The sequence below is a fragment of the Nicotiana sylvestris genome, chromosome 5 (assembly GCF_000393655.2).
Source record: "Nicotiana sylvestris chromosome 5, ASM39365v2, whole genome shotgun sequence".
Taxonomy (NCBI): Eukaryota; Viridiplantae; Streptophyta; class Magnoliopsida; order Solanales; family Solanaceae; genus Nicotiana; species Nicotiana sylvestris.
Genome location: NC_091061.1, coordinates 154,867,607 through 154,875,113, shown reverse-complemented (window position 1 = coordinate 154,875,113; position 7,507 = coordinate 154,867,607). Strand labels below are relative to the sequence as shown.

The 7,507-nt window shown below is 35.2% G+C and overlaps 1 pseudogene; it reads right to left on the bottom strand.

The window, feature by feature from the left end:
* Positions 1 to 5,696: 5,696 nt before the first annotated feature.
* On the bottom strand, positions 5,697 to 6,695 carry LOC138869522 (acetyl-coenzyme A carboxylase carboxyl transferase subunit beta, chloroplastic-like; annotated as a pseudogene).
* Positions 6,696 to 7,507: the final 812 nt, after the last annotated feature.

Genomic DNA, 7,507 nt, shown 5'->3' with positions numbered 1-7,507 from the left:
TCTGCTTCGGAGTGCGAGTAGCAGGAGTCTGTGCTCCCCCCCAGCCTGAGAAATGGTTGGTGCTACAGGAAGTATGTCTGCCTGAGTGACACTCTTCATAAGGCCCACTAGACGAACCAAGGCATCCTGAAGTACCGGGGTAGCAATGAACCCCTCTGGAACCTGAGCTGGCCCTGTTGGAACGGTCTGGGCTGGAACCTCATCCTCAAACTCTACCTGAGGCTTCGCTGCTGGTGTTGGTGCTCGAGCTCTGGGCTGAGCCTTGCCCCTGCCTCGGCTTCTAACACGACCTCGTCCTCGTCCTCTGCCCCTCATAGGAGCTGCCACTGGGGGCTCGAGCTGCTGATCAATGGATAAAGTGGTACGTGTTCTCGCCATTTGCGAAAGAACATAGTAGAAGTTCAATTAGCATTGAGAAGTCAAATCGCGCGACATACAAGAATAGATGTGAAGTTATTCCTAAACCCTGTAGCCTCTGGGGGTAAGCACAGGCATCTCCATACCGATCCCTCAAACTCTACCTAGCTTGTTCGTGAATTGGGAGACCTGGGCAACCTAGTGCTCTGATACCAACTTGTCACGACCCGGATTTTCCACCACCGGGATCATGATGGCGAATACTCGTGAAAGTTATCCAAGCCAATAGATACATTATAACGCATTATTTATTAACCCAAATAGTAATAATTAGTAAATAAAGCTAAGCAGATATAAAGTGCGGACGTTTTATAACAGCTCAAAGTTCTAAAACAAGGCTACCCAACGATCTGGTATCACAATTTCACGAACATCTATGGATTTCTACAAACATTGGTTTAAAAAAAATACAGTTGTTCTCTAAATTAAAAGAGACAGGAAATCTAAAACATAAGGAAGGGGACTCCAGGGTCTGCAAATGCTGGCAGATCCACCTCGGGTCTCCTCTGGACTAAAGGCAGCCACCCAAACTCTACTCACAAGGCTCGACACTAAAATTTGCGCAGAAAGTGCAAAGTGCAGTATCAGTACAACCGACCCCATGTACTGGTAAGTGTCGAGTCTAACCTTAGCGAAGTAGTGACGAGGCTAGGACACAACAACCATATAAACCCGTGCAGTTAAATCATATACGAGAAACAATAATAACAGAATTGAACGGGAAACATGTTGAGGGGAATATCAAATTCTGACAGTAATAAAGTAGAAAAGCAAGGTAAATATCATCTTTGAACCAACATAAATGATAACACATTAACAAGTGCACGACATCACCCTTCGTGCTTTTACTCTCGTCATCACCATAGAAATTAACAGAAAAAGCAGAGCATTACCCTTCGTGCTTTTACTCTATCATAATCATGGAACGACATCACCCTTCGTGCATTAACACCCATAGAAATATGGCACGGCATCACCCTTCGTGCATTAACACTCACTGAATATGATGCAACATCACCCTTTATGCATTAACACTCTCTCACAATATCGTGCACGGCATCACCCTTCGTGCTTTACAGTCTTCCTCACACAAACAATAGAAACAATAACATCCCAGCAAGAGAATCAGCTATAACCAATCTCGTTTCAACATTTAACTTCATAAAATAAGTCTCAACTTGAGTCAATACTCAACAATGATCAAATACCAAGAAAATATCGCAGGACTTGTTCAACATAGATAATCATCAATTTAAACAAGAACAATACATAATAAGAGTCACAACAGTCATAGTGTAAGATTCACTTGCATGCTCGACACCAACGTATAGATACTTGTCACCACACCTATACGTCGTACTAAACACTAACACGTAGCAAATAAGACACAACACCTATTCTCTCAAGCTAAGGTTAGACCAAACACTTACCTCGATTCCACGGCTAAAAATCAAGCCTCAATTACCGCTTTTCCTTTGATTTCCACTTCCAAACCGCCCGAATCTATGTATAATTAACTAATTAACATCAATTAATGCTAAAAAACAATTCTAATGCATGAGTGTAGATTTCCCAATGTTTTCCCCAAAAGGTCAAAAACTGACCCCGGGCCCGCTTGGTTAAAACTCGAAGTTCGAACCAAAACTCGACTACCTATTCACCCACGAACCCAAATATGCAATTGGTTTTGAAATCTGACCTCAATTTGAGGTCCAAGTTCCCAAATTTCAAAATTCCTAAATTCAACCCAAGAACACCCAATTCCCTATGAAAAACCTTAGATTTTGAGATAAAAGCATGTAAAAAGATGAAACAGATGGAAGAAAATGAGTTAAAAATCGTTTACCTATGATTTGGGGAAGAACTCTTCTTTGGAAAATCGCCTATGGAAGTTTAGGGTTTGAAAATTTGAGAAATGAACTCAAAATCCCGTCCAAGTTATGTTTTGATCAGTTGCAGATGTCGCATTTGCGACAAGAGCTTGCGAGTAGGCTTCGCAAATGCGAACCTGCTGCATGTCTGCTACTGTCGCAATTGCAAAGGTTGACCCTCCATGTTGACTTCGCAAATGCGAAGGAATGTTCGTAAATGCGAACATGCTGGCCAGCCTTTTGGTTGCATTTGACGAAATGCTCGCAATTTACAAGCCTGTGAAGCTCGCAATTGTGAAGCCTGATCTCACAATTGCGAGATCAGAGTCCTGCAACAGCTGAAGCATACCAGCAATATTTTTCTAAGTCCAAAACACCCCGTGGCCTATCCAAAACTCACCTGAGCCCTCGGGGTTCCAAACCAAACATGCACACAAGTCTAAAAATATCATACGGACTTGCTCGTACGATTAAATCGCCGAAATAACATCTTAAACAATGAATTTAACACCAAAACTCATGAAATTCTCAAGATAGTTCAAAATTTCTATTTTCTCAACCAAGGATCCGATTTATATCAAATCACTTCCGTTTTTCACCAAATTTCACATATACAACTGAAATATTATATTAAACTTGTACCAGGCTCCGGAACCAAAATACAGGCCCGATACCAACAAGATTACACACTATTCTATTTCTAAAAATTCTTATATTTTAAGCAAATAATTTTCTTCAAAATTTTATATCTCGGGCTAGGGACCTCGGAATTCGATTCCGAGCATGCACCCAAGTTCCATATTTTACTATGAACCCTACGGAATCGTCAAATTACGGGTCCGGGTCCGTTTACCAAAAATATTGACCAAAGTCAACTTTAATTAATTTTAAAGGCAAATTTCAATATTTTTCTTAAATTTCGCATGAAGGCTTTCCGAAAACACACCCGGACTTCACATGCAAATCGAAGAGAAAGAAAATGAGTTTTTCAAGGCCTCGGAACCCGAATTCGGATTCTAAAAAAAAAGATGACCCTTTGGGTCATCACAAAAGTCCAGTCTATGTCTACTTCTCCTTCATTCCCAGCAGCATCAAAAGCAATATCATCAGAAGCAGAACAGTTAGAAGAAGCATCATCAGAAGCATTTCCATCAGAAGTAGCAGAACTATCTGAAGTCCAGTGTATGTCATCACAATCTTCATCATCTACCTCTTCAACCTCTTCGACCTCTATAGGCCTTTTTCCAAAAGCCTTATTACTACTCACACCTTCCCCTTTTTCAATAAGGACATGTACTGATAAAGGGGCAGCATGAGTCACATATATTTCTAGTGTATCCCCATCCTCTAACAGATTACAAATGTCTAAAATGTCCTTATCGGTCAATACATTTACCAGTTTGTCAATCCTATCCATTGGGCATATATACAGCTCAGCCACGTTAGTTAGTCCTATCTTCTTAGTGTAATCCATAAGCTCAAGAACGAAATCATATCTACATCCACGTCTAAATTCAAGGATTGACTGCCCCCACATATCTACTAAAAGGACCAATAATTAACTCATCCCCGTGATACCACTTTAAAGTAATAATTTTAAAATACATTGTCCCTCAAAACAAGCAGACAACAGGTTTTAATTTCACATGCAAACAAAGAATAAAGAAAACAAAATAGACAATAAAGAAAGTTATAACACAATAACGAAAGGTAAAGACAACACAAGCTCAAAAACCAAAGGTTTCAGTAGACAATGACAAGAGATTCCCCATAAAAATGTCTTAAAGCCCTAAAAATACTCCTGACGAAATACCCAAATAAACACTAACTATTTCGACCTACCCATTTAAATTAAAACGATTGAACAACATAAAATGAGAATACTAACCTGAAAATGACGAAAGTAACAGCAACAAACTGGTGTTCTCGTCGGAGTCGCCTTCAAAGGTTAGGGCTGAAGAACATTTTGGTGAAAATTGAATTTGTTTGTTAATATGGTCGAGGGGTTGTTTTTAATCGGCCGGTCGGAATTTTTTGGGCCGGCATTAAAAAAAGGGTCGGGTTGTCCATTTTTAATTAAAGAATCATTTGTTTTTTATTTTAAATAAATGCATGTATACATAGTATTGAATATTAACTAGGCTGGTCAAAAGTAGTATATAATTGATACACATTTGAAAAGTTTGATGTGTAAAGTTAAATCCGTGATCAACAGGTGTGTAACAGGAATTTGGGTGCAAGGTGAATGGGTAAACTATGTATTTTGCCTAAAAGTTGACACAATGTGAAAATTTTGGTTAGACCGAGATATAGATAAGAGTTAAAAATTGTTTCCTACAAAAAAATAAAAAGCAAAAAAAAGAATCTCATTGAATTTTTTTTTTACTAAATAAAAAATGATTGTCATAACTTGTAGGCCGAATATGGATGTCATTTTGTTTTACAAATGGATTATGCAACTTTTCATGTTTCAATCAACATTTTGATGTTGTTGTCACTCCTTAATATCTAACAGTACAATAAAATTTTTATATTTGTATCTTATAGTGTACTTAATTGTATAATTACTATATGTCATCTACTTTCATATCCAAATACTGGATAAATTATTATATTATTTACTTTTATTTCAATAAACTAACTACTTGTTTGCTACAAACACAAATAAAATAATTAAACTCAGTACTCTACCTGATTTTTCTTGACTTTTGATTCAGAGTAAAAAGGGCGTGAAACTTAAACAATTCACTCAAAATTCTTTTTAAAAGATTACGTGGTACAATTAGGTCGAATAAACCCTTCTGGAATAAATATCAAACTGCTTGTGAACGTTTATATATTATCTTATTCAATGTTTGTTCAATTACTCTTTTACTTGCAAATATGATATAGGCATTAGGTTCACCAATAATTATATTCCCCAACATACCAAAACTAGTTGTCATTCCACCGGTTGCCGAATTGTAAGGAGTGATACATAAATAACTTTTTATTTAATTGATAATCAAATAAAGTAGATGATATTTCGGCCATTTGCATTAAGCTTAAACTTCCTTCCTGCATGTGCATCCCCTAGAAGAACTCACTATAATAAGCAGGTAATATTTTAGCCATTTGCATCAAGCTCAAACTTCCTTATTGCATGCATGTCCCCAGAAGAACTCACTGAAACAAGAGGCAAAATTAATTGGTATTGTGTTTAATTTAATCAAATAGGTAATTTTCGATTCCACTGCGGATCCCGTATTACTCCTATAAACTGAAAATTTATAACCCCAATTGTTACGGGAATGTTGTTCCATTTCCCCTCAACCAAGTGTTATTTTCAGTCTATATTTAATCGACAACCTTCGACGGGATTACAAACTCACAATGATTGTCACAAGGATTTATAAAAATCAGCAGTAGCTAAAACATGATGCAAAGTTTAGTTGGCCTATGCATGTTTGAATAAACTCGGTTAATACAATTTTTATAAGGCTCTTCCTCTGAATGAAATACAGTGGGATCCATAAAGACCATATCTTCATCCATGAGATCCCAAGTACCTGAATATCAAAAGTTCAATTCTATATGAAATATTCATTTTCAAATGATATCCACATGGTTCATAAATGTTATTTTTATTTTAAAAATATATTTTAATTTAATCCGTAATAATTTTTTCGTTGAACCCACAAATGCTTATATTTTTGAGTTACTTCGAGAACATTAGAACTTTCTCTTATAGTTAAATTATTGCTCTTCGTGTTAGTTCGTAACTTGGAAACCTCGTTTTTACTACTATTTTGACTTTCATTGCCATAAATGGCCCTATAAACGTAACTATTACTGTAATTCTCATTACCACTTATAATAGAGTATCTATACAAAATTGAGACTGAAAAAACTATTAAAGCAACTATTAATTTGATTACTCTAATTGTATTGAGTATCATACGAGTAAGAGTTATAAGGGATCTTCGCCCTAAATTCATTGTTTAGATCACTCGAGTTTCCATAACTATAAAAAAATTAAAAAGATCTAGCTCACTCAGAAAAGAATGGTCGATGTCAATCTAAAAAAAAACTGATTTTCAATATCAAAATAGATAAAATAATTGTCTCAATTCCTATCACAAACTAAAAAAGTGTCGTCATAAATGAAATTGCGAATGTCTCTAATGCTGAATAAATAATCAACATCACTACAACTAGAATTGTCACGATTCTCCAACCGTGAATAATTTTCACTTTTCAATTTGGATTTTTATTGGTATTTTTAATAGGACCAAGACGGCCCATTAATTTATTTAGTCCATACCTGCATTCGAACTCCTTCTTAAATAACATCGAATTAAATCACCATGTTTCCATAGAGCTTTCTTGCCCCCTATTTGTATGAAAATATAATAGATGAATAGCCATTCACTCTAAACTTATTTATTTGAAAATCTTGTTTTTTATCGGACTTAGCATAGAAATCCAATCACTAGGATTATTAACTAACTAGTCTTATGATACGCGCGTTGCGCGTGTACTCTATCTAAATGAGTAAAAACTTTTAAAATATTATATAAATATTATATTTGAATTATAAAATAGAGTGTAAATTCTTGAAAAATATTTAAGTATTTAATCGTAATTATATTTTTATTCACGAAGAATTTTTTTTAAATAGTAAAAAAATCTAATAGGTGAAAAATCATTCATGCGGGACATGTTCCCAAAACAAGGGCAAATGGAAATTCTTTGTAAATTTTAAAGAAATAAGAATCACTATATACCATTAACAAAATCTATGAAAATTATAATTTGATCCAATTTAGCTAGCTCAATAAAGAAAGAAATCTTGTCGCATTGAATCCTCATATGCCTTATTGTGATTTCTGATGAGTTATGAGGGAATATTTTATGGAACATGTTGTTATTTTGTGATTTAATACTAAATAAAGAATACAAAAATATTTTTATTATAATTCTTTAAAGAGTTATTTGAATAAAACATAAAAATACAAATAATACATCATATTACGTTTTTCAGCATTATTGTCCAAGTGCGAGTAAATCGGAAATTGAGAAGAAACTAAAGTCGGGTACATATTACGACTGCACAAACACATAGTTAAAATATACCAGCAAAGAAAACATGATTGAAATATTTCAACAATAGTAATATCAATTTTTTTTTTAATTTTTCGCTCCACTTGCATTAAGGTCCGATAAAATTTGAATTAACA